This window comes from Anomaloglossus baeobatrachus, chromosome 7 (assembly GCF_048569485.1).
Source record: "Anomaloglossus baeobatrachus isolate aAnoBae1 chromosome 7, aAnoBae1.hap1, whole genome shotgun sequence".
Taxonomy (NCBI): Eukaryota; Metazoa; Chordata; class Amphibia; order Anura; family Aromobatidae; genus Anomaloglossus; species Anomaloglossus baeobatrachus.
The window spans coordinates 3,048,139-3,071,533 of NC_134359.1; positions in this window are offsets into that span (position 1 = coordinate 3,048,139).

Consider the following 23,395-nt stretch of genomic DNA (forward strand, 5'->3'; position numbering starts at 1 on the left):
ATTTGGGGATGCAATTCAAATGTGCATAAGCCGTTTTAATTATCTGTAGCTTATTAGGAGTGAAATATCTGCATGCAAAGTCTACAAAGAGCTTTGCGCAAAGAGGAACAAGACTGACTTTATTACCGAACTTCGAATACTTAGTCTCATGGATGCAATCTAAAGATGCATATTCTTTTACTATTGGTTACACCGTGTGCAGAATTATTAGGCAGGTTGTATTTTAGGGGATTTTTTTTTATTATTGATCAACAACTATGTTCTCAATCACCCAAAAGACTCATAAATATCAGTGCTTAATATTTTGGCAGTTGGAGGGGGTTTTTAGATTTGGCTTCTTAGGAGGATCTGTTTGTGCAGGTGACTATTACTGTGCAGAATTATTAGGCAACTTAATAAAAACCAAATCTATTCCCATCTCACTTGTTTATTGTCACCAGGTAAACCAATATAACTGCACACAATGCAGAAATAAACATTTCTGACTTGCAAAAGCAAAACCCCAAAAAATGAGTGCCCAATATCGCCCCCTTTCTTTCTGATGCCACTCAGCAGCCGACCATCCATAGATTCTGTCATTGCTTCATCTGTCTATGATCAACATTGCGTGCAGCAGCCACCACAGCCTCCAGCCACCGCAGCCTCCAGCCACCGCAGCCTCCAGCCACCACAGCCTCCAGACACTGCTCCCAGAGGTGGACTGTTTTCCCTCCCTGTAGATCTCACATTTTATGAGGGGCCACAGGTTCTCTATGGGGTTCAGATCAGATGAACAAGGGGGCCATGTCATTATTTTTTCATCTTTTAGACCTTTACTGGCCAGCCACGCTGTGGAGTAGTTGGATGCATGTGATGGAGCATTGTCCTGCATGAAAATCATGTTTTTCTTGAACGATAGCGACATCTTCCTGTACCACTGCTTGAAGAAGTTGTCTTCCAGAAACTGGCAGTAGGTCTGGGAGTTGAGCTTCACTCCATCCTCAACCCGAAAAGGTCCCACAAGTTGATCTTTGCTGATCCCAGCCCATACCAGTCCCCACCTCCACGTTGTTGGCGTCTGCGTCGGAGTGGAGCTCTGCTCTTTACTGATCCAGCCTCTGGCCCATCCATCTGCCCATCAAGAGTCACTCTCATTTCATCAGTCCATAAAACCTGTGAAAAATCTGTCTTAAGTTATTTCTTGGCCCAGTCTTGAGGTTTTATCTTATGTTTCTTGTCCAGAGGTGGTGGTTTTCAGCCTTCCTTACCTTGGCCATGTCCCTGAGTATGGCACACCTTGTGCTTTTTGACACTCCAGTAACGTTGCAGCTCTGAAATATGGCCAAACTGGTGGCAAATGGCATCTTGGCAGCTTCACGCTTGATTTTCCTCAATTCATGGGCAGTTATTTTGCGCATTTTTTGCCCAACACGCTTCTTGCGACCCTGTTGGCTATTTCCATGAAACGCTTGATTGTTCGGTGATCACGCTTCAAAAGTTTGGCAATTTCAAGACTGCTGCGTCCCTCTGCAAGACACCTCACAATTTTGAGACTTTTCAGAGCCCGTCAAATCTCTCTTCTGACCCATTTTACCAAAGGAAAGGAAGTTGCCTAATAATTAAGCACCCCTTATATAGGGTGTTGATGTCATTACACCGCACCCCTCCTCATTATAGAGTTGCACATCACATATGTACAAATATATCAGAGGGCCATATAGAGATCTCTCCCATGATCTGTTTGTACCAAGGACTATGACAAGAACAAGGGGGCATTATCTTCGATTGGAGGAAAGAAAATTCCTACATCAGCATAGAAGAGGGTTCTTCACGGTAAGAGCAGTGAGGCTCTGGAACTCTCCTCCTGGGGAAGTGGTGATGGCCACTCACTGAATGAATTTAAGAGAGGAATGGAGGCTTTTCTTGATAGCAAAAGTATAGAAGGTTATAAATAGCATAATCTTACAGGTAGATAGAAGAGCGACCAAGATTATTAGAGGAATGGGGGGGCTGCAATACCAAGACAGGTTATTAAACTTGGGGTTATTTAGTTTGGAAAAACAAAGGCTTAGGGAGGATCTAATCACAATGTATAAATATATGAGGGGACAGTACAGAGACCTTTCCAAAGATCTCTTTACACCTAGGCCTGCGACTGGAACACGGGGGCATCCGCTACGTCTCGAGGAAAGAAGGTTTAATCATAATCACAGACGAGGATTCTTTACTGTACGAGCAGTGAGACTATGGAACTCTCTGCCGCATGATGTTGTAATGAGGGATTCACTACTAACATTAAGCAGAGCCTGGACGCCTTTCCTGAAAAATGTAATATTACCAGTTATGTATATTAGATTTTATGACAGGGTATTGATCCAGGGAACTAGTCTGATTGCCGGATGTGGACGAAGGAAGGACATTTTTCCCCATTGGAACTTGTTTGCCACATTGGGGTTTTTTTGCTTTCCTCTGGATCAACATGTTAGGCTACGGGGTGAACTAGATGGACTTAGAGTCTCCCTTCAACCTTAAAAACTATGAACTATGAACTGATTTACTTAATTGGTAGTTGGCTCTCAAGAGTATACAGCTTGGAGTAGGACAACATGTATAAAAAGTATCATGGGAGCAAAATACTAATTTGCCTAATAATTCTGCACATAGTGTAAGATGCAGGAAAGAAACTTGTACATTTATATGTTTTATCATTTTCTCATGAGCTGAATCAGAATGAATCACTAAATGTCTTATGATTTTTGAGTGCACTCATAGGTGTGTTACACAGTGCAAGCGCCATTTTGAGTACTGTTTTATTTTGGGTATCTTCTTATCCATAACAGGGTTTTTGTCTCTCTTGCATTTTCACACTCTCCTTTTTCTCTCTGGCGTTCTCTCTCTCCACCTTTTTTCTCTCTCGCTTCCTCCCTCTCCGGCTTATGCTCTCTCGATTTCTCCCTCTCTGGCTTATGCTCTCTCTGGCTTTTTCTCTCTGGCTTTTTCTCTCTGGCTCTTCTCCCGCTCTCTGGCTTTTTCTCTCTGGCTCTTCTTCTCCCGCTCTCTGGCTTTTTCTCTCTGGCTCTTCTTCACCCGCTCTCTGGCTTTTTCTCTCTGGCTCTTCTTCACCCGCTCTCTGGCTTTTTCTCTCTGGCTCTTCTTCACCCGCTCTCTGGCTTTTTCTCTCTGGCTCTTCTTCTCCCGCTCTCTGGCTTTTTCTCTCTGGCTCTTCTTCTCCCGCTCTCTGGCTTTTTCTCTCTGGCTCTTCTTCTCCCGCTCTCTGGCTTTTTCTCTCTGGCTCTTCTTCTCCCGCTCTCTGGCTTTTTCTCTCTGGCTCTTCTTCTCCCGCTCTCTGGCTTTTTCTCTCTGGCTCTTCTTCTCCCGCTCTCTGGCTTTTTCTCTCTGGCTCTTCTTCTCCCGCTCTCTGGCTTTTTCTCTCTGGCTCTTCTTCTCCCGCTCTCTGGCTTTTTCTCTCTGGCTCTTCTTCTCCCGCTCTCTGGCTTTTTCTCTCTGGCTTTTTCTCTCTGACTCTTCTTCTCCCGCTCTCTGGCTTTTTCTCTCTGGCTCTTCTTCTCCCGCTCTCTGGCTTTTTCTCTCTGGCTCTTCTTCTCCCGCTCTCTGGCTTTTTCTCTCTGGCTCTTCTTCTCCCGCTCTCTGGCTTTTTCTCTCTGGCTCTTCTTCTCCCGCTCTCTGGCTTTTTCTCTCTGGCTCTTCTTCACCCGCTCTCTGGCTTTTTCTCTCTGGCTCTTCTTCACCCGCTCTCTGGCTTTTTCTCTCTGGCTCTTCTTCTCCCGCTCTCTGGCTTTTTCTCTCTGGCTCTTCTTCTCCCGCTCTCTGGCTTTTTCTCTCTGGCTCTTCTTCTCCCGCTCTCTGGCTTTTTCTCTCTGGCTCTTCTTCTCCCGCTCTCTGGCTTTTTCTCTCTGGCTCTTCTTCACCCGCTCTCTGGCTTTTTCTCTCTGGCTCTTCTTCTCCCGCTCTCTGGCTTTTTCTCTCTGGCTCTTCTTCACCCGCTCTCTGGCTTTTTCTCTCAGGCTCTTCTTCTCCCCCTCTCACTTTCTGTTTTTTTGTGGTTTCTTATTTTCCCTCCTTTTTTTCAACTTGTTTTATCTCCATCACATTCTTGTCATAGCACATAATATCTGTCCTCCTTTTCTCCCCCCACCCCCATCTTTCTTATTTCTCCCCATCTTTCTCTTTTTGTTCTTCCCTGTTTTTAATCTTCCTTTCGTCGTTGTCTCTTCCACTTTTAGCCTTGCCCTGTTTCCCTCGCCTACAATTCTGTACCTTTCCCATGCTCACTCTTTACCTCCACTCTCCTGTTCTCTTCACTGGATTTTTTTTCCTTTTTCCGCTTTCTCCTTCCTCTTCTTACTTTTCCCTCATGTTTCTTTTGCTCTTTACTTCACCTCCATATATCCCTTTTTTCTCTCGTTTCTTCCTTTTCCTGGCTGCTCTCCGCACTCCCCACATCTCGTTTGCTCTCTTCTCTTTCACTCCTCTCCCTTGTTTCTCTTGCTGGCCATCTTCCCGTCTTTTTTCACTTTCTCCTGTTATCTCCCTTCCTCCTCCTCTCTTTTCTTCTAGCTTGTACTCTCCTTTGCTCGCTCTCTTTCATCTGACACATCTTAGGATTCAAGGTGGCTAGCTTGGAGCTTTCACCTGCCTTGCCAGGAATGATTGATTACAGCCGGCAGAGTGTGTGTCCGGCGCTCGCCAACAAATGACTCTGGCCCCATCGTCAGGCCTTGGCTGGATAGAAATCAATATTTCACCATTAAAGTCTATCACCGGAGAGTTAAGGCGCCATCTGTCCTTGCCGCTTCTCCGCAAAGAGTGAACATTAAAGGCGACACTTGTAGTCCACGAGTAATCAATATCCTGCGCTTCACACATCATTTGTGGGCTCTTCCCGCGGAGAGCGATGCAGCCAGACGCTGTGATTCATTTTGTCATTCCATTAAACAAAGCTCCGGCCTCATCTTCTGCAGAAACCTTCCCCGGCTGACGGGAGACGATTGGCGGCTGATCTGCGTCTTGTACATCTCAGGCGCTGTAATTCTAGGTCTCCACCATGAACACAAATATTAGCTCTCCCCCTCCCACTGCTATAAGCCAAGTGCAGAAGCCCGCGCCTCGTGTTGGTTCATCAGAGGTATGAGTGACTGAGAAGCAAATGAGAGGAGCCATTGTCTCAGGCTCGTTAGTGATGGCGTAATTAGTGCTACTTAGTGGATTCAACTGGTCCTGGATGGAGACATTGCTGTAGTCTGACCCATCTTCCACATAGTCGGGTTTCCTGGAGCGGTGCAGTAATCGTCTCCTCCAGGTGCTGGAGCTTGTGGCATCGGACTTCTTCAGATGCTCATTTTTTGTAAACATGTAAAATTTCAGTGTACATACAAGTAAATGCTAATTTGACAGCCACAAAGCAAGGGTCGTCTGCGCCTCACCGTCTGTTGCCTCACCGTCCGCGCCTCACCTTCCTCGCCTCACCCTCCTCGCCTCACCATCTTTTGCCTCACCATCCGCGCCCCACCGTCCGCGGCATGTCATTGAAAGGCACCATGTACTGTCCGTGCTGCTGCATATGCTGCCGTTCTGCGAGAGGATCCGTCACTTCTGCAAGCTGAGATCCACCGTGCAGGCACAGAACACTTGTGGGGAGAACTTTAACTGCAGTTGTGAAAAATCTACTGGGCTAAATGTACGCTCCCCAGGTCCAATGTGGTATCTTCATCGCTGCCCCAGACTCCATTGATTAGCTGCAATGTGACGTCATGTTGACATTGCTGCAGCCAATCACTGAGACTGGCATAGCAGCTGAGCACAGGAATTGGTTGCAGGCATGTCACTGGATGGCACTGCTGCAGTTACACGATGGCGACACTGTGCTGGACCTGGCGAGGGTATGTAGCGCTCAGTGTTGGAATTTAATAATGAACTGTGCAAGAAAGGATGTTTTTATCCTGGTGAAAAGATAACATGGAGAAGACAAAAGAGTGCACAAAACGACCAAAAAAATGTTCAAACTCCTCCCGAAGGCACAAAGCCAACGATCGCCTCTACCGGTGCCTTTTATTAAAGCCAAAGTTTAGAAATTAACATCTATACTATGGTAATGACTGCGCACAATGAGAATGAAACAGAGCCCAGGTCCCAGGCACCGAAAACACCGCCTGCCGGGGATCACGTAACCCCGCCTGCCGGGGATCACACAACACCTGTAGAAGGGTCGGATGCTCATCCCTGCATACGGTGGTTGAGACGCTAGCCTCTGCCTGCAGGAGGATCAGACGCTGGCCTCTGCCTAAAGGAGGATAAGACGCTGGACTCTGCCTGCAGGAGGATCAGACGCTGGCCTCTGCCTGCAGGAGGATCAGACGCTGGCCTCTGCCTGCAGGAGGATCAGACGCTGGCCTCTGCCTGCAGGAGGATCAGACGCTGGCCTCTGCCTGCAGGAGGATCAGACGCTGGCCTCTGCCTGCAGGAGGATCAGACGCTGGCCTCTGCCTGCAGGAGGATCAGACGCTGGCCTCTGCCTGCAGGAGGATCAGACGCTGGCCTCTGCCTGCAGGAGGATCAGACGCTGGCCTCTGCCTGCAGGAGGATCAGACGCTGGCCTCTGCCTGCAGGAGGATCAGACGCTGGCCTCTGCCTGCAGGAGGATCAGACGCTGGTCTCTGCCTGCAGGAGGATCAGACGCTGGCCTCTGCCTGCAGGAGGATCAGACGCTGGCCTCTGCCTGCAGGAGGATCAGACGCTGGCCTCTGCCTGCAGGAGGATCAGACGCTGGCTCGTCTGTGCCTGTGGGGGGGGGTCAGACGCTTGTCCCTGCCCTAACTGGGTCAAACTATAGTCTCTGCCTGTTGCAGTCCGGACCCCCCTCTTTATACTGACCGGCCAGACCCCCTCCTCTGTATACTCACAGGCCAGACCCCCTCTGTATACTCACAGGCCAAAGCCACCTATTTATATTCACAGGCCTAGGCCACCTATTTATATTCACATGCCGGACCTCCCTATTTATATTCACAGGCTGGACCCCCCCACTGTATACTCACAGGCCAGACCCCCCCCTCTGTATACTCACAGGCCAGACTCCCCCCCTCTGTATACTCACAGGCCAGACCCCCCCTCTGTATACTCACAGACTGGACACCCCCCCCTCTGTATACTCACAGGCCGGATCCCCTTTCTGTATACTCACAGGCTGCCCCCCCCCACCCTCTGTATACTCACAGGCCGGACCCCCCCCTTCTGTATACAGTCATATGAAAAACTTTGGGCACCCCTATTAATGTTAACCTTTTTTCTTTATAACAATTTGGATTTTTGCTATTTCAGTTTCATATATCTAATAACTGAGGGACTGAGTAATATTTCTGGATTGAAATGAGGCTTATTGTACTAACATAAAATGTGCAATCCGCATTTAAACAAAATTTGACCGGTGCAAAAGTATGGGCACCCTTATCAATTTCTTGATTTGAACACTCCTAACTACTTTTTACTGACTTACTAAAGCACTAAATTGGTTTTGTCACCTCATTGAGCTTTGAACTTCATAGGCCGGTGTATCCAATCATGAGAAAAGGTATTTAAGGTGGCCACTTGCAAGTTGTTCTCCTATTGGAATCTCCTATGAAGAGTGGCATCATGGGCTTCTCAAAACAACTCTCAAATGATCTGAAAACAAAGATTATTCAACATAGTTGTTCAGGGGAAGGTACAAAAAGTTGTCTCAGAGATTTAACCTGTCAGTTTCCACTGTGAGGATCATAGTAAGGAAATGGAAGAACACAGGTACAGTTCTTGTTAAGCCCAGAAGTGGCAGGCCAAGAAAAATATCAGAAAGGCAGAGAAGAAGAATGGTGAGAACAGTCAAGGACAATCCACAGACCACCTCCAAAGACCTGCAGCTTCATCTTGCTGCAGATGGTGTCAATGTGCATCTGTCAACAATACAGCGAGCGTTGCACAAGGAGAAACTGTATGGGAGAGTGATGCGAAAGAAGCCGTTTCTGCAAGCACGCCACAAACAGTCGCCTGACGTATGCAAAAGCACATGTGGACAAGCCAGTTACATTTTGGAAGCAGGTCCTGTGGACTGATGAAACAAAGATTGAGTTGTTTGGTCATACAAAAAGGCGTTATGGATGGAGGCAAAAAAACACGGCATTCCAAGAAAAGCACTTGCTACCCACAGTAAAATTTGGTGGAGGTTCCATCATGCTTTGGGGCTGTGTAGCCAATGCCGGCACGGGGAATCTTGTTAAAGTTGAGGGTCGCATGGATTCAACTCAGTATCAGCAGATTCTTGACAATAATGTGCAAGAATCAGTGACGAAGTTGAAGTTACGCAGGGGATGGATATTTCAGCAAGACAATGATCCAAAACACCGCTCCAAATCTACTCAGACATTCATGCAGAGGAACAATTACAATGTTCTGGAATGGCCATCCCAGTCCCCAGACCTGGATATCATTGAACATCTGTGGGATGATGTGAAGCAGCTGTCCATGCTCGGCGACCATCAAACTTAACTGAACTGGAATTGTTTTGTAAACAGGAATGGTCAAATATACCTTCATCCAGGATCCAGGAACTCATTAAAAGCTACAGGAAGCCTCTAGAGGCTGTGATTTCTGCAAAAGGAGGATCTACAAAATATTAATGTCACTTTTATGTTGAGGTGCCCATACTTTTGCACCTGGAAAATTTTGTTTAAATGCGGATTGCACATTTTCTGTTAGTGCAATAAACCTCATTTCAATCCAGAAATATTACTCAGTCCATCAGTTATTAGATGTATGAAACTGAAATAGCAAAAACCCAAATTGTTATAAAGAAAAAAGGTTATCATTAATAGGGGTGCCCAAACTTTTTCATATGACTGTACTCACAGGCCGGGGCCACCTCTGTATACTCTCAGGCCGGACTCCCCTCTTTACACTCACAGACCGGATCCTCTTTATAATCAAAGGCCAGACCCCCCCCCCCCCCTCTGTATACGCACAGGCCAGATCTACCTCTTTACACTCACAGGCCGGCCCCCCTCTTTATACTCACTTGCGGACCCCTTGTTTAACCACACAGAATATTTTCTCCTAGTCTATATTCAGGTGAGGAAGTTGAAAAATTATGAAAGCCTGGAGAGGAGATATTTGGGCATCACTATGGCCACAGGCGGATGACGAGGACAATGAGAGGATTGATGAACGATGATTCATATTAAGCACAAATCCTAAACGCCTGAATTCGGTGATAATGAACACTATGTAGACGTGTCTAATACAATCCACCAGGGGGCGGTGAAAATCTATGAAATCCAAAGAACAACTGCAGAGAAGTGAAATCCTGACCTCCAGAAATGAGTGTAAATGTCCACTTCTAGGGTTAGACAACGCCATTCTCTAAGATCACATAACCTGTCCTCAGTGGAGAGAACACAACCTACAGTTCAGCAGAATGACCATTGTGCATCCAGTATGGTGTCCAGATCCTCAGACAGAAAGTCACATGGTTGATTAGAAATCAGCCCAGAAATCCAGGACAAAGTATGAAAAAACTGATAGTGTGTTAAGGTTCACAGGGTTTGTGGGGAGGGGGCTGTGTAAAGTCATAAAACATAGTCCATCACCTTCAATGCCACCAACCTACCTCGTCTTATCACCGACCCTAGTTCTAATGCCTTCTGCATTCTCGTGGCCCACACCTGCTGTCTTCTGCATCTGTGTTCTCCGTGCTCCGGGGTCTTCTCTGACTTCTACACCCCACAGACAGGCCTCTGATGTCTTTTCCATGTTCTAGAGTTGGCTGTGATCTTTTTTCAACACCAAACGTCTCCTCTGATGGCCTCTTCATGTTCTGGGGCTACCTCTGCTTCAGAATTGTCATGGGTCACCTCTGACGTTTTCTTGAAGCTCAGAAGTAATCTCTGATGTCTTTTCTCCGAGGAGCATGTTTTATCGATGCTCAGGAGTTCCATCTTGATATCTTTTTGACTTTTTGGAGTCTATTCTGATGCGTTCTCCATGCACAAATTTCACCTTTGATGTCTCTTCTATGGTCAGTAGTTGCACCTCATGTCTTCTCCATGCTCAGGAATGTGCTCTGATGTTTAGTCCATGCTCAGGAGTCTTCTCTAATTGACTTCTCCACATTTAGGAGCTGCCTCTAATGTCTTCTCCACTTTCAAAAATCGCCTCTGTTGTCCTCTCCACCCATTGGAGCCATCTCTGATGTCTTCTCCACCCTTTAGAAGCCTCTTCTGATTTCTTCTCCACCCTTAGGAGACTCCTCTTAGGGATTTTCCACCTTTAGATGCAACTGATGTCTTTTCAGTGCTCAATAAGCTCTTCTGATGGCTTCTCCATCCTTAGGAACTGCATCTGATCTCTTCTCAATGCTAGGGAGAATCCTCTGATATGTCCTGCATGCTTATCAACCTCTGATTTCTTCAAGTTCCTAAGGAGGCTCCCTGATGTCTTCTTTATGTTTCATAATCTCCTCTGAGGTCTTCTGGATTCTCACGATTCTCCTTTGATGTCTTCTCCATACTCAGGAACCTTCTCTGATGTCTTTTTCATGTTCAATATTCTCTTCTGATGTGTTTTTCACCATAAGGACACTCCTCTGATGTCTTATCCATGCTCAAGAACCTCCTTTAATATCTTCTTTATGTTCAGGATTCTCCTCTGATGTCTTCTCCATGCTCAGGAGCCTCCCTGATGTTTTCTTCTCTCTGAGGAGGCTCTACTGATCTCTTGCTGACACTTCAAAGCCTATTTGTGATGTCTTCTTTACGCTTAAGAAAAGCTTCCCCTTTTGTGTTCTCCACCGTTACAAGCTTCCTCTTATATTTAGACGATTCTCCTTTAAATTGTTCTCCACCCTTAGGAGCTTCCTCTGATATCTTCCCCACGTTCTTATGTATTTTTTACTCTTAGGAGCCACATCTGATGTCTTCTCTATCCTGATCAGCCCCTGATGTCTTCCCATACGCGAGAGTCTTCTCTGATGTTTTCTCTATTCTCAGAAGCTTCTTTTGATATCTTCTTCACCATCAAGATTCTCTTTTGATGTCTTCTCGATGCTCAAGAGCCTCTTCTGATATCTTCTTCATGTTAAATAGTCTCTTCTGATGTCTTCTTCGCCCTTTGGAGGCTTCTCTGATGACTCTCACTACCCTTGGAAGCCTCTGATGTCTTCTAAATACTAAGGACTCTCCTCTGATGTCTTTTTATGTTCAAGAGCCTCCTCTCATATTTTATTTATGTTCAGGAGTAAACATAAGCGAATTTGTTCGGAAAAGGTTTGCCAATTTAAAAGTCTGTATGAGCCTTGACCCGTTCGGCTCGGGCTCGGATTTCCAATCTTTTTTTTCCCAAAGTTGGCCATGTTCGTTTTTGTTCGGTAACTGTATGAAGCTTTTCTAATACCTTTCTGTTACTTTGGCCATGATAGCGGTGCTATATTATGAGTGTGAGGATATGTTTCATGAGGGGAGAGGGTAGGAAGAGCGTCGGACGTTTTTTTGTTTTTTTTTAACTTTGGCTGCCGGAACATACACCCAATCAGGGTGCAGAAACCATCCACAACGTTCAGACACAAGGGCTTGTGTCATTGGCTGCCTAAGTCATATGTCCTTCTGCATATAAAGAGCGGACATGCTCTACCATTTTGTGATTGCTACAGCTTAGGCACGGTGCTGCTACTGCTAGACAGCTTAGCTAGAGGTTTAATCATAGTTGAGATCGTTAGCAGGGCGATAGTGTAGAATAGGGACGTGCAGTGTAGGGAAAGCTGTGTGCCACAAATCAGCATTTCATCATGTAGTGATAGCAATATTGAGCTGGAGCACACAATTAGCAATTTCCTCATCTAAATAGTGTCCATTCTGTGGTTGAGCTAAAAATTATTATTTAATCATCTAAATAGTGATGGTTAATTTAGTGCCAGGTGACTTAGTGATGTGGGACTAGGGTTGTAAAACAGCTGGTTGAAAGAAGGTGAGGGTAAGGAAATCCTGAGCTTGTGGTGGTTAGGTGAATAAGAGTGGTATTTGAGCTGTACGTGGGGTAGGTGATAATGTTACTGAAATTCTACTGAACAAACACCGCCTCATCCTAGCCAAAGACAACTGACAACTTCTGTTACTGGACGGCTACTCCACTCCCTTTCTTTGGCAGCCGCACAGCTGTACGACTTGTAGATGAGGGCCCGAAAGAGCGTGTGCTATAGTGGATGGCAAGCGCTGCATCAAGTGGCCTCTCTACCTCTTCCTCCACCTCAACATCACACACAGTACAGTTCTCAGAGGTGGCAACCCAATTACCCTTGTTTCCCATCACATCTCTACAACTGCCCAAATGAATGTAGAGAAACACAGATGAGCGAGTCTACAGAGCTGTTCACATTCTATCCCATGGGCATCAGAGGTCCACTCCAAAGATTCCCAGATTCAAAAGGAGGAAAGCATCTGCACCAATGGCCAAAATATTTGTCAGTTGGATCCGGGGCTGTTAGAAGTGGAGAATCCAGGGCCTCGGTACTAGACCTTAACCCCCTTGCATGGAGGGGATTGTGATGAGACTCAGAAACCTGAGGCGCACACGTACTGTACTGTGGTGCCATGGCAAGAAGAGGAGGCGGGTGACTGTCAGGGCGATGAGTGGGACGACAGGGAGGATGAAAATGAGGTTGGAGATCCCACTTGGTGTGAACCCAGAGGCACGCAGCTGAGTAGCTCAACAGAGGAGGAGGACGAGTAGGTTATGTTGCCAAATCCTGCACAAACATGTAGTGATGCACAAATGACAAGCGCTGCATCCTCAGCCACAACTTTGGCTGTGGCCTGCAGCAGATATGGGTCTACAATTTGCAGGAAGGGTTGCCTAGCCTGGGACTTTTTTGAGACCAAATGAAAAAATGAGATCAGACACAGTCGGATATTCATCTTTCCTCGACAAAAGTCAGCCCGGGTTCTGCCTTTATTACAACTGAGCTTGCTCTGATATAACCTTGCAAAGGGGCACGTCCGGATGTCTTCATTGGTCAGTGGGTCGAACAATGTGTTAGTCCATGAGCTGATTGGTGGGCGTCATTGTAGGCGGGTCTATGACATCATTGGATGGATCCATGGTGATGGGAGGGATGTCATCTGGTGGATCCATGCTGATGGTAGGGTCTGTGATGTCATCGGGGGCCATTTTGGGTTCCTCTGAAGAGTGACTGGCTTATGTATAGAGAATTGATTTAATTGAACACACTTCTCACAATGCTCTATGTCCAGAGGTTAATTAAGTATTTAATTTTATGGCTCTCCTCAACAGTCCCCCCTAAATACTTTATTAACCTTCTGACCCTACCGTGGTCCTCTAACACATCAGCTCTAATGCTTTAACTGCAACTTTTTTTCATTTTGCTATCCGCTCAACAAGCAATGCTAAGCCTTTGCGTCCACTAGTACAGACTGTTGATCAGAGAGTTGATAACATCCCGCGCACACAGTTCACAGAGGCACAGGTAATGTCCCAGTCCTTAGAACAGACTATTTAATGCCAAAGAGCTCACCCAGATTTTGAGATTAATCGATTAGAAAGAGTAAGGCAATTGTAAGAATAAGCTTCTTACCGTTATGCTGCAGCTTTTAGCATTACATTTTCTGAAAGACTGATTCTCAGTCAACATCTGAGTGTCCGCGTCTTTGAGACTTTTCTACCTGAATACACCTAATTGTATTATAACTCTAATGGATCTCTTCTTGTCTTGGGTACATAATCTATCACCAAGAGGCCTTTAACAAGATTTCCCTTACGCATGGATCCGATTACTTTCAGTAACACAGATTAGCACTTTTACAGCTTCAAATACCAACAAATAAGACAATACCAGTTACGTACAAGTGTATGTTATCCTTAAAAAATCACTTAAACCCTTAAAATAATTGGTTGGTTCAGGTCAGATAATGTTTTTCCCACCATGAGCCCTTATTTGTGTAATGTTCCTGTACCCATTGTTCCCTTATGGTTATTTCCCATGTATCATCCCCAATCTAGAAATTCTCCATAAGGTCCTATGTGAGATAATCCAGCACTATGTGTGTTGTGACCCTCATTCTGCCGGTACGATGGACTCTTTACAGCGGCTGTTGTCTCCAGATGGGTTTTCCCTCAAGCTTCATGGAAGTTGCTGTGGTCGGGAAAAGCTGGATCGGTCCATCTGATTCATGGCTCTTTCTAACTTTTCTTTTTAGGATCACCCAGTCTCCTGGCTGGAGACCACGTGCTCCTGACACTGATTTAGGATCTGTAATTGGAGGATACACATGTTTAACACACTATATAGGCAGTTGTATATGGCTCATACATCACTGATCAGGATATCACACTGCATCTGAAGTATCTATGAGAAATATAATCACGTTCCAGGTGCTAAACCAAAAATATCTTATGTAAACATCTAATTATTAAGACAAAGGAAAACGAACATTTGTTACATGATTTGCCAGCGTCCACCATTATCTTGTGGATCATTACATTTTTATGTTATAATCATTAAAATTCGAAACAACATACACCCATGTGAGTAACTATAGACACAATTAAATATTCCAATAAAGAAGGGGGCAGGGATTGGGGCAATAGCCCTAAACTCTCCCTACCTCGCAGTCGGCACCCTATAAGGCGAATTGGCGCCCCCGCTCACCGACGGCTCACCCTCCCTATCCCTACACTGCTAAGCTAATACGTGCTGCTAATGTCAGTGAGGGAATATAGAAACCGTGAGATACCGGGGATAAAGAGGCGGCAATATGCAATTATATATATCCAATTCATTCCCAAAGATTAAATATTCACACTCTGTATTTCCATAGCTGTTTGGTAGCTTAAATCAATATGATACAGCAAATTCAAGGACCAAACCCTAAAAGAAATTAAATATCTCACATGTATAACATGTACCCACTGTATAAATATAATAATAAGGCCAGGTAAAGTTATGAGGAGATCTCGTCCAATCACAGACCCTCCGCTGTCCAATTCACCCTCAGACTAATAAAAATAAATGCATATTTGCCAGACACTTAGCATGAAAGAAGCCCAACGCGTTTCTCCCCTCTTCACAATGGCAGACAAGGGTTCATCAGGGGCATCGCCAGGTACTGTAAGATCTCTATAATGACCTGTGCTATAGAATATGCACTTTTACCACTTTTAGGAACTTCATCTTTACATACCACCAGCATCATGAGTTTTTCAGCAGTAATGTTTTCCATACTGGATATGTTTCGGAGCAGGCCTGAAGAGAAATTCACACAACACACACAAAACTCATATAAACCTACTCATGGTAGATGTATATGACTAATCTGCAATCACCGGAGCAGTAGAGCGGATGAGGGGGGTGTTTCTACGAGGTCTTTACAGTTTTTCTACCTTAATAGGCACACATCTTACAAGACTGGAGGTGTCTGGCTACCTGGGTACTGAGCAGTGGTGCCGCCCATATCTTGTCCATCCCAACACCTTTGTCACATGGGTTACCTGGGCCATTATTGAGTAGAGCACTCATGGCAGAGAAAGCTTAGCGCCCTTTATCCACAGACTTTCCTCAGTCAGCTGGCTCCATGCGTCTCACACTCCGTTCCTTGCTGAATCATTTGTTTCTGTAGGGATTTAAAAACAAAAGGAGTGACCAATGTCACGGACGTCGTGACAGGAGCCACCGAGGTGTGGTACTGGTCTGCATTGGTAAAGAACTCTTAACTCTAGGCCCGTTCACTGCTTCTTTGTTGTCTGCACCTGTGCGAGCAGCTCCATCAGCCACCGGCTCCTTTGATAACAGGAGCCTCCTGCGGTGCTCACACCCACTCTACGGTGTTTATAGGTTTATCACGTCAGACTAGAAAAGATCTGCTGCCTATATCCACATTTGACTATCTTACCCCCCTCCTCTCTACGAACCACAGTGATCGTAACTCTTCATCTCGTTCCCCTATTCCGATGGGAGAGGAGCGAGTGGTTTGATTTTTTTATTACCTCATGTTGCGTAACCTCAGCATATCCAGTGCAGAATCAACCAGCATCTTGGTATCTGGATCCATGTACGGAAAAACTCAAAATCTGCATTAGCAATGGGCTCATCTGAGACATGTTCAAAACCTGACGATTCTTGTTACATCAGAGCAATCATGAGATATGTGTCTGTCTGCTGTATCCTCCTCACAGATACAAATATAAAGAAAACGTAACAGAAAAACTCAATCGATGAACAAATTAAAACCTTAAATAATGTGTGATTTTCCACATCATCTTCCCCCCCCTTTTTGAATCCATTATCCAAAATATAATTAGATTCAAAAAGTGTGTGGTCCCGGAGCTCTACATTTAGGCATGAAAGTCACATTGTGTAGATTGTACCTAACTGGGAACACCATTAATATTATGTTATGTGTAGCCTTATAATGGAAAACTATTTCAATGTTTTTTTTAACCTTCGCTTGAACCACAGAAATCTGCATTACAATCTTTCTTTCTATAAAAAGAAAACAGATGATTCAATACATTATATATATCAAACATAGAATGCCATAAATCATCCACATACCTTAAACCACATTATTGTAATTATTAATACATTAGATTATTAATAAAGAATATTATTATCATTAACAACAATAATAATGATAACACAACCTCTGAATGTAGAGGCGTTCATATTTGCAAAATTGAGGACATTATCAGGACATTTTTCAGCATCTCCATGATAATTCTGTCCATGAATACTATCATTTTTTTTTATAAAATGCTGATTTACCATAGAAATCCATCTGATTAAACAGCTTCCCATGCTCTTGTATCTACCAATAAATCTAAACATTTCCATAACTAAGTTTTATTCCTTTAGGATAAAATTAGTAAAATAAAAAACTATTGTCAATGACCTTTTTTTCCACTATAATTTGCAATGAATTAAATGCAGAAAGCCCTTTTTTTTATACTTGGGCTGCTCTTTAAGGTGTAAACTTGAATAGATAAGACTAACCCCCCTTGTAACCTGAAACTCTAGTGGAAAAACCTGTATTTTCCTCCTCCCCCTGTAGCCACAAAAAAGGTTTTTTTTTTTGTTTTTTTTCTCTGCAAGACAACTCCAAATTGCGACCTCTCTTCCCATGGATATATTTGTCTATTTATTTATTCATTTATTTATTTTTTTTAAACATACAACTCTCAGTATTTATTCGCCACATTCATAATTGGAATATGTATTATTTATCATGACATCTGCCGCAAAGGTATGCTATTTTAAGGTTTTTCTCTTATTATTTTATTGCTTACTAATTAATAAGACATTCCTCCTTTTGGCTGTCTTGACTCAATCCAACCTGCACACTGGATCTATATTAAGTGTCTTCCACAACTACCCAATCATTCAATATTCATCTTTTAGTACTATAAACATTTACTAAAGCCTGCTTTACACGGGACGGCCGATCGTGCAATTTCACGATCGCTCATACCCGCCCCCGTCGTTTGTGCGTCACGGGCAATTGATTGCCCGTGGCGCACAAACTCGTTAACCCCCCGTCACACGTACTTACCTCCCGGGCAACGTCGCTGAGGGCGGTGAACATCCACTTCCTGAAGTGGGAGGGATGTTCGGCGTCACAGCGACGTCACGCGGCGGCCAGCCAATAGAAGCGGAGGGGCAGAGATGAGCGGGATGTAAACATCCCGCCGACCTCCTTCCTTCCACATAGCCGGCGGGAGCCACGGGACGCAGGTAAGCGATGTTCATCGTTCCCATGGTGTCACACGGAGCGACGTGTGCTGCCACGGGAACGATGAACAACCGGCACCATGTTTCATGAACGATTTTATGAAACCTAGTGACGAGTACACGACTCATGATTTGTGAGCGATACTGTGACGCTAGGAGGTGTCACACAGGCCGACGTCGCAAGCGATGCCGGATGTGCGTCACAAAAAACGTGAGCCCGACGATCTATCGCACGATGGATCGTCTCGTGTAAAGCAGCCTTTACACGTCATATGTTATTCAGTGAGAGCAGTTTTGTCAACTTCACTGGAGGGCTCCACACAGATTTTCTAACAAAATGGCCACTGCCAGAATAATACATGGCTTCTTTGTGTAAGGGCAGTTGAACCACGTGAGAGGGGGAAGGAAGAAACTGATTTTACTTCTGCTAAACTTACAAGTTTAACCAATTATCCTTCCTGCCTATATTCCATACTTTATACATATACACACAGATTTACATATCCACAGTCCTGGTCCAACTACAGTTAAAAACACTAATTTTTCTGTCAAAGTATGTACTACTCTATTCAATCCATTGTTCAGACTTTCATACAACCTATGGTCTTCTGGTTACTTTACACATCCCCCTACTCACTCTCTGTCTTTGTCTCAATCATGCCTCAGCCATGTGCTTCGTCCACCATTTTGCATCTGTAGAAACATGTGGCAGAGAAAAGGGAAAACTGACCTCACATCTGCTCAAACTCTTTCTCCCCTCTTTTCTATAGTCTGTACTTATACATATATATTTATACACACACACACGTCCCTGATCTAAGTGTAATTATAGATAAAAACACTTATTTTTCTGTCTAAGTATATAGTACTCCATCCAATCCATTGTTCAATCATTTACAAAGCACATGATCTTCTTCACACATCCCCCGACTCACTGCCTTTTCTTTGATTAAACCATGCATGCCTCGGCCACCATGTGCTTCATCCACCATTTTAAAATCTGACCTAAAATGGCTGCCACCATGAATAGCACATGGTTTATCACAGGATTGCGGCCTAGAGTCCCCACATCCCAACAAAGTCCACTCTCATCCGGATTATTTCGGCACAACTAGACACAGCTTTATCAATTTCTCCATCTTTCTCTCAAGATAAACAACACCAAACAAGCAATCTTTCTCTATACAGACCAGATAAAAACAACAGACAAACAAAAAGACGGGGGAGATGACTCACAACTGAAACACTAAAGAAAACGTCTGGTTTGCAGCACACACTTACAAATTCTTCCTTATACTGCCACGTGGTCCCTGTGTGATTTCTGCATTCCGTAATTTACAAAAACACCTCCAGAGATACCCCTGGCTTCAAGGTGTCTATACCAGCCAATTCACGTCCAAGAAAACACTTTTTTTGAGTCAGATTTACGTCCTGCACTTCGTTTTAAACTCTACAAAACTACTTGCAATACCAGGGCTCTAATTGTCTCAATCTAGCCCTGTACCTGGCCTCTATAACACCCAAGCTCCTGTAATAAGCCCCATTTGGATGTCTTCTACCCATCCTTTTTAACCCAGGCTCCTGTTAATAAGCCTCTCTAACACAGGCTCCCATTAACAAGCCTCTCTTGGAGGACTTGTAACTAGCCTCTCTAACACAGGCTCCCATTAACAAGCCTCTCTTGGAGGACTTGTAACTAGCTTCTCTAACCAGCTTTGAGAGCCTGTGAAAAGAACGTGCCTAACCTGACCAATTAAAACTTGCTCTTTATCTCTAGGCCTCTTGCCGAGTCATTCACTCTAGGCCTGCAGCCAAAACTCTATTTACTACACCTCGAGCCGAGTCATTCACTCTAGGTCTCGAGCCAAGAACTCAATTTACTAGGCTCCGTGTCGAGTCATTCACGCTAGACCACGTGCCAAAAACTCAATTTACTAGGCCGAGTCACTCATTCTAGGCCTTGACCCAAAACTCAATTTACTACACCTCGAGTTGTCATTCACTCTAGGCCTCGAGCCACAACTCTATTTAAATCTCTACCAGAACCGCAAAACATATGACAGGCAACAACCAAAAACCGTACCACATGGAGCGTCCTCCACGTTTCCAAACACCGCTCAAAAAACCCACTTGCTATCCTAACTACCAGTCAATGTCCCCTCAAGACAAATACACAAGAGGCAGCAGGCAACTGAATATGTGACGGTTCTTCCGCAATTAAATATGGCCAGCAGTGGAGAAACTCTTCTGCCGTCACAGAGATCACAAAAACTGGACACGGTCAGGCAATCAGTGCCACACACCCTGAGACACACAAGTAAGACTTCAGATTATAAAAATCAGCAGACTTACCGTGTTCTCGTATATAGAGTTGATCAGACTCTTGGCTCGGGGTATTAAGCACGTACTGCCATTCCAATCGCCGGTCCTCAAGATTGTAGAGTTTCTCCTATGCTGGCCCCATATTTTGGGCGCCATTAATGTTAGGGTGAACTCTTAATCAGAGATCACTAGTTGCCTACTGCCTGGTCTAATTGGTGTGGATCGAGTGCATGCTTGAAAAATGAGATCAGACACAGTCGGATATTCATCTTTCCTCGACAAAAGTCAGCCCGGGCTCTGCCTTTATTACAACTGAGCTTGCTCTGATATAACCTTGCAATGGGGCATGTCCGGATGTGTTCATTGGTCAGTGGGTCGAACAAAGTGTTACTCCATGAGCTGATTGGTGGGCGTCATTGTAGGCGGGTCTATGACATCATTGGATGGATCCATGGTGATGGTGATGGGAGGGATGTCATCTGGTGGATCCATGCTGATGGTAGGGTCTGTGATGTCATCGGGGGCCATTTTGGGTTCCTCTGAAGAGTGACTGGCTTATGTATAGAGAATTGATTTAATTGAACACACTTCTCACAATGCTCTATGTCCAGAGGTTAATTAAGTATTTCATTTTATGGCTCTCCTCAACAGGGTCACGGAATTTGTGACGCACATCCGGTCGCTTTAGCGATGTCTTTGTGTGTGACACCTATGAGCGATTTTGAATCGTCGCAAAAACGGTCAAAATCGCTCATCGGTGACATGGGGTCCATTCTCGAATATCGTTGCTGCTGCAGTAACGATGTTGTTCCTCGTTCCTGCGGCAACACTCATCGCTGTGTGTGAAGCCGCAGGAGCGAGGAACATCTCCTTACCTGCCTCCACCGGCTATGCGGAAGGAAGGAGGTGGGCGGGATGTTTACGTCCAGTTCATCTCCGCCCCTCCACTTCTATTGGCCGCCTGCCGTGTGACGTCGCTGTGACGCCGCACGACCCGCCCCCTTAGGAAGGAGGCGGGTCGCCGGCCAGAGCGACGTCGCAGGGCAGGTAAGTGCGTGTGAAGCTGCGTAGCGATAATGTTCACTACAGCAGCTATCACAAGATATCGCATGTGCGACGGGGGTGGGGACTATCGCGCTCGGCATTGCAAGCATCGACTAGCGATGTCGCAACGTGCAAAGTACCCCGAACACTAGTCCCACTCTATGATAAAGGCACAAAAGGTAAACGACAGACAAGGGAAAAAGAAACAGCGTTCACATTACATGTAACCCAAAATTCATCCTTAGTATAGTTCCTAGTACACCATCCATTGTCATAGAGAGCGTGGTGTTGTGGAGATTGTGTGCAGAGCGTGGTACTGTGTACATAGTGTGCAGAGCGCAGTGTTGTGTACATAGTGTGCAGAGCGCGGTGTTGTGTACATAGTGTGCAGAGCGCGGTGTTGTGGACATAGTGTGCAGAGCGTGGTGTTGTGGACATAGTGTGTAGAGCACGGTGTTGTGGACATTGTGTGTAGAGCGCGGTGTTGTGGACATTGTATGTAGAGCGCGGTGTTGTGTACATAGTGTGCAGAGCGCGGTGTTGTGGACATTGTATGTAGAGCGTGGTGTTGTGGACATAGTGTGTAGAGCACGGTGTTGTGGACATTGTATGTAGAGCGCGGTGTTGTGGACATAGTGTGTAGAGCGCAGTGTTGTGGACATAGTGTGTAGAGCACGGTGTTGTGGACATTGTGTGTAGAGCGCGGTGTTGTGGACATTGTATGTAGAGCGCGGTGTTGTGGACATAGTGTGTAGAGCGCGGTGTTGTGGACATAGTGTGTAGAGCGCGGTGTTGTGGACATAGTGTGCATAGCGCGGTGTTGTGGACATTGTGTGTAGAGCGCGGTGTTGTGGACATTGTGTGCAGAGCGTGGTACTGTGTACATAGTGTGCAGAGCGCAGTGTTGTGTACATAGTGTGCAGAGCGCGGTGTTGTGGACATAGTGTGCAGAGTGCGGTGTTGTGGACATAGTGTGCAGAGCGCAGTGTTGTGGACATAGTGTGTAGAGCGTGGTGTTGTGGACATTGTATGTAGAGCGCGGTGTTGTGGACATTGTATGTAGAGCGCGGTGTTGTGGACATTTTGTGCAGAGCGCGGTGTTGTGGACATAGTGTGTAGAGCGCGGTGTTGTGGACATAGTGTGTAGAGCGTGGTGTTGTGGACATAGTGTGTAGAGCGCGGTGTTGTGGACATAGTGTGTAGAGCGCGGTGTTGTGGACATTGTGTGCAGAGCGCGGTGTTGTGCACATTGTGTGTAGAGCGCGGTGTTGTGGACATTGTGTGCAGAGCGTGGTACTGTGTACATAGTGTGCAGAGCGCGGTGTTGTGGACATAGTGTGTAGAGCGCGATGTTGTGGACATTGTATGTAGAGCGCGGTGTTGTGGACATTGTGTGTAGAGCGTGGTGTTGTGGACATAGTGTGTAGAGCGCGGTGTTGTGGACATTGTGTGCAGAGCGCGGTGTTGTGCACATTGTGTGCAGAGTGCGGTGTTGTGGACATAGTGTGTAGAGCGCGGTGTTGTGGACATTGTATGTAGAGTGCGGTGTTGTGGACATTGTGTGTAGAGCGTGGTGTTGTGGACATAGTGTGTAGAGCGCGGTGTTGTGGACATAGTGTGTAGAGCGCGGTGTTGTGGACATTGTGTGCAGAGCGCGGTGTTGTGCACATTGTGTGCAGAGTGCGGTGTTGTGGACATAGTGTGTAGAGCGTGGTGTTGTGTACATAGTGTGCAGAGTGCAGTCTCTTTATGCTATGGAATGAGGAGGAGACCACATTCATCCCCCTGGTGGGGTGCAGGTTTCGGAGGCGCCCGCTGCACTGTCATCTGTGACAAATGACAGGCGGAGCGCTGGAGCCGCGTCTGCAGAACACGGGCTCTGTAAAGCGTTTCTCATTAATGAAGGATTTGATGTAATTCGTTTGTCTCTGATACAATTATGTAAATAAAGGCTGGAACTGCGCGGAAGATTCTCAGTGATTACAATGAGATAATTTATCACCGCGAGGTTTGGCGCCTTATTAATGGTCTCGCCATCATGTATTTTATCAGTGATATAATGGAATTGTGCAGTGTAACAGAAAATGACTCGTCTAATTTTACAAATCAGCACTGCTCAATAACCTGGCATCACAATCCTCAGCACAGAGTGACCACGGAGGCCACGTCACATCCTCACACCCCTAGGGAAGGGGATATCGTATAGTAACACATAGTAATATATACAGTAACAGATCAGATCTGCAGGATTTCGCTACAAAAATGTTATAT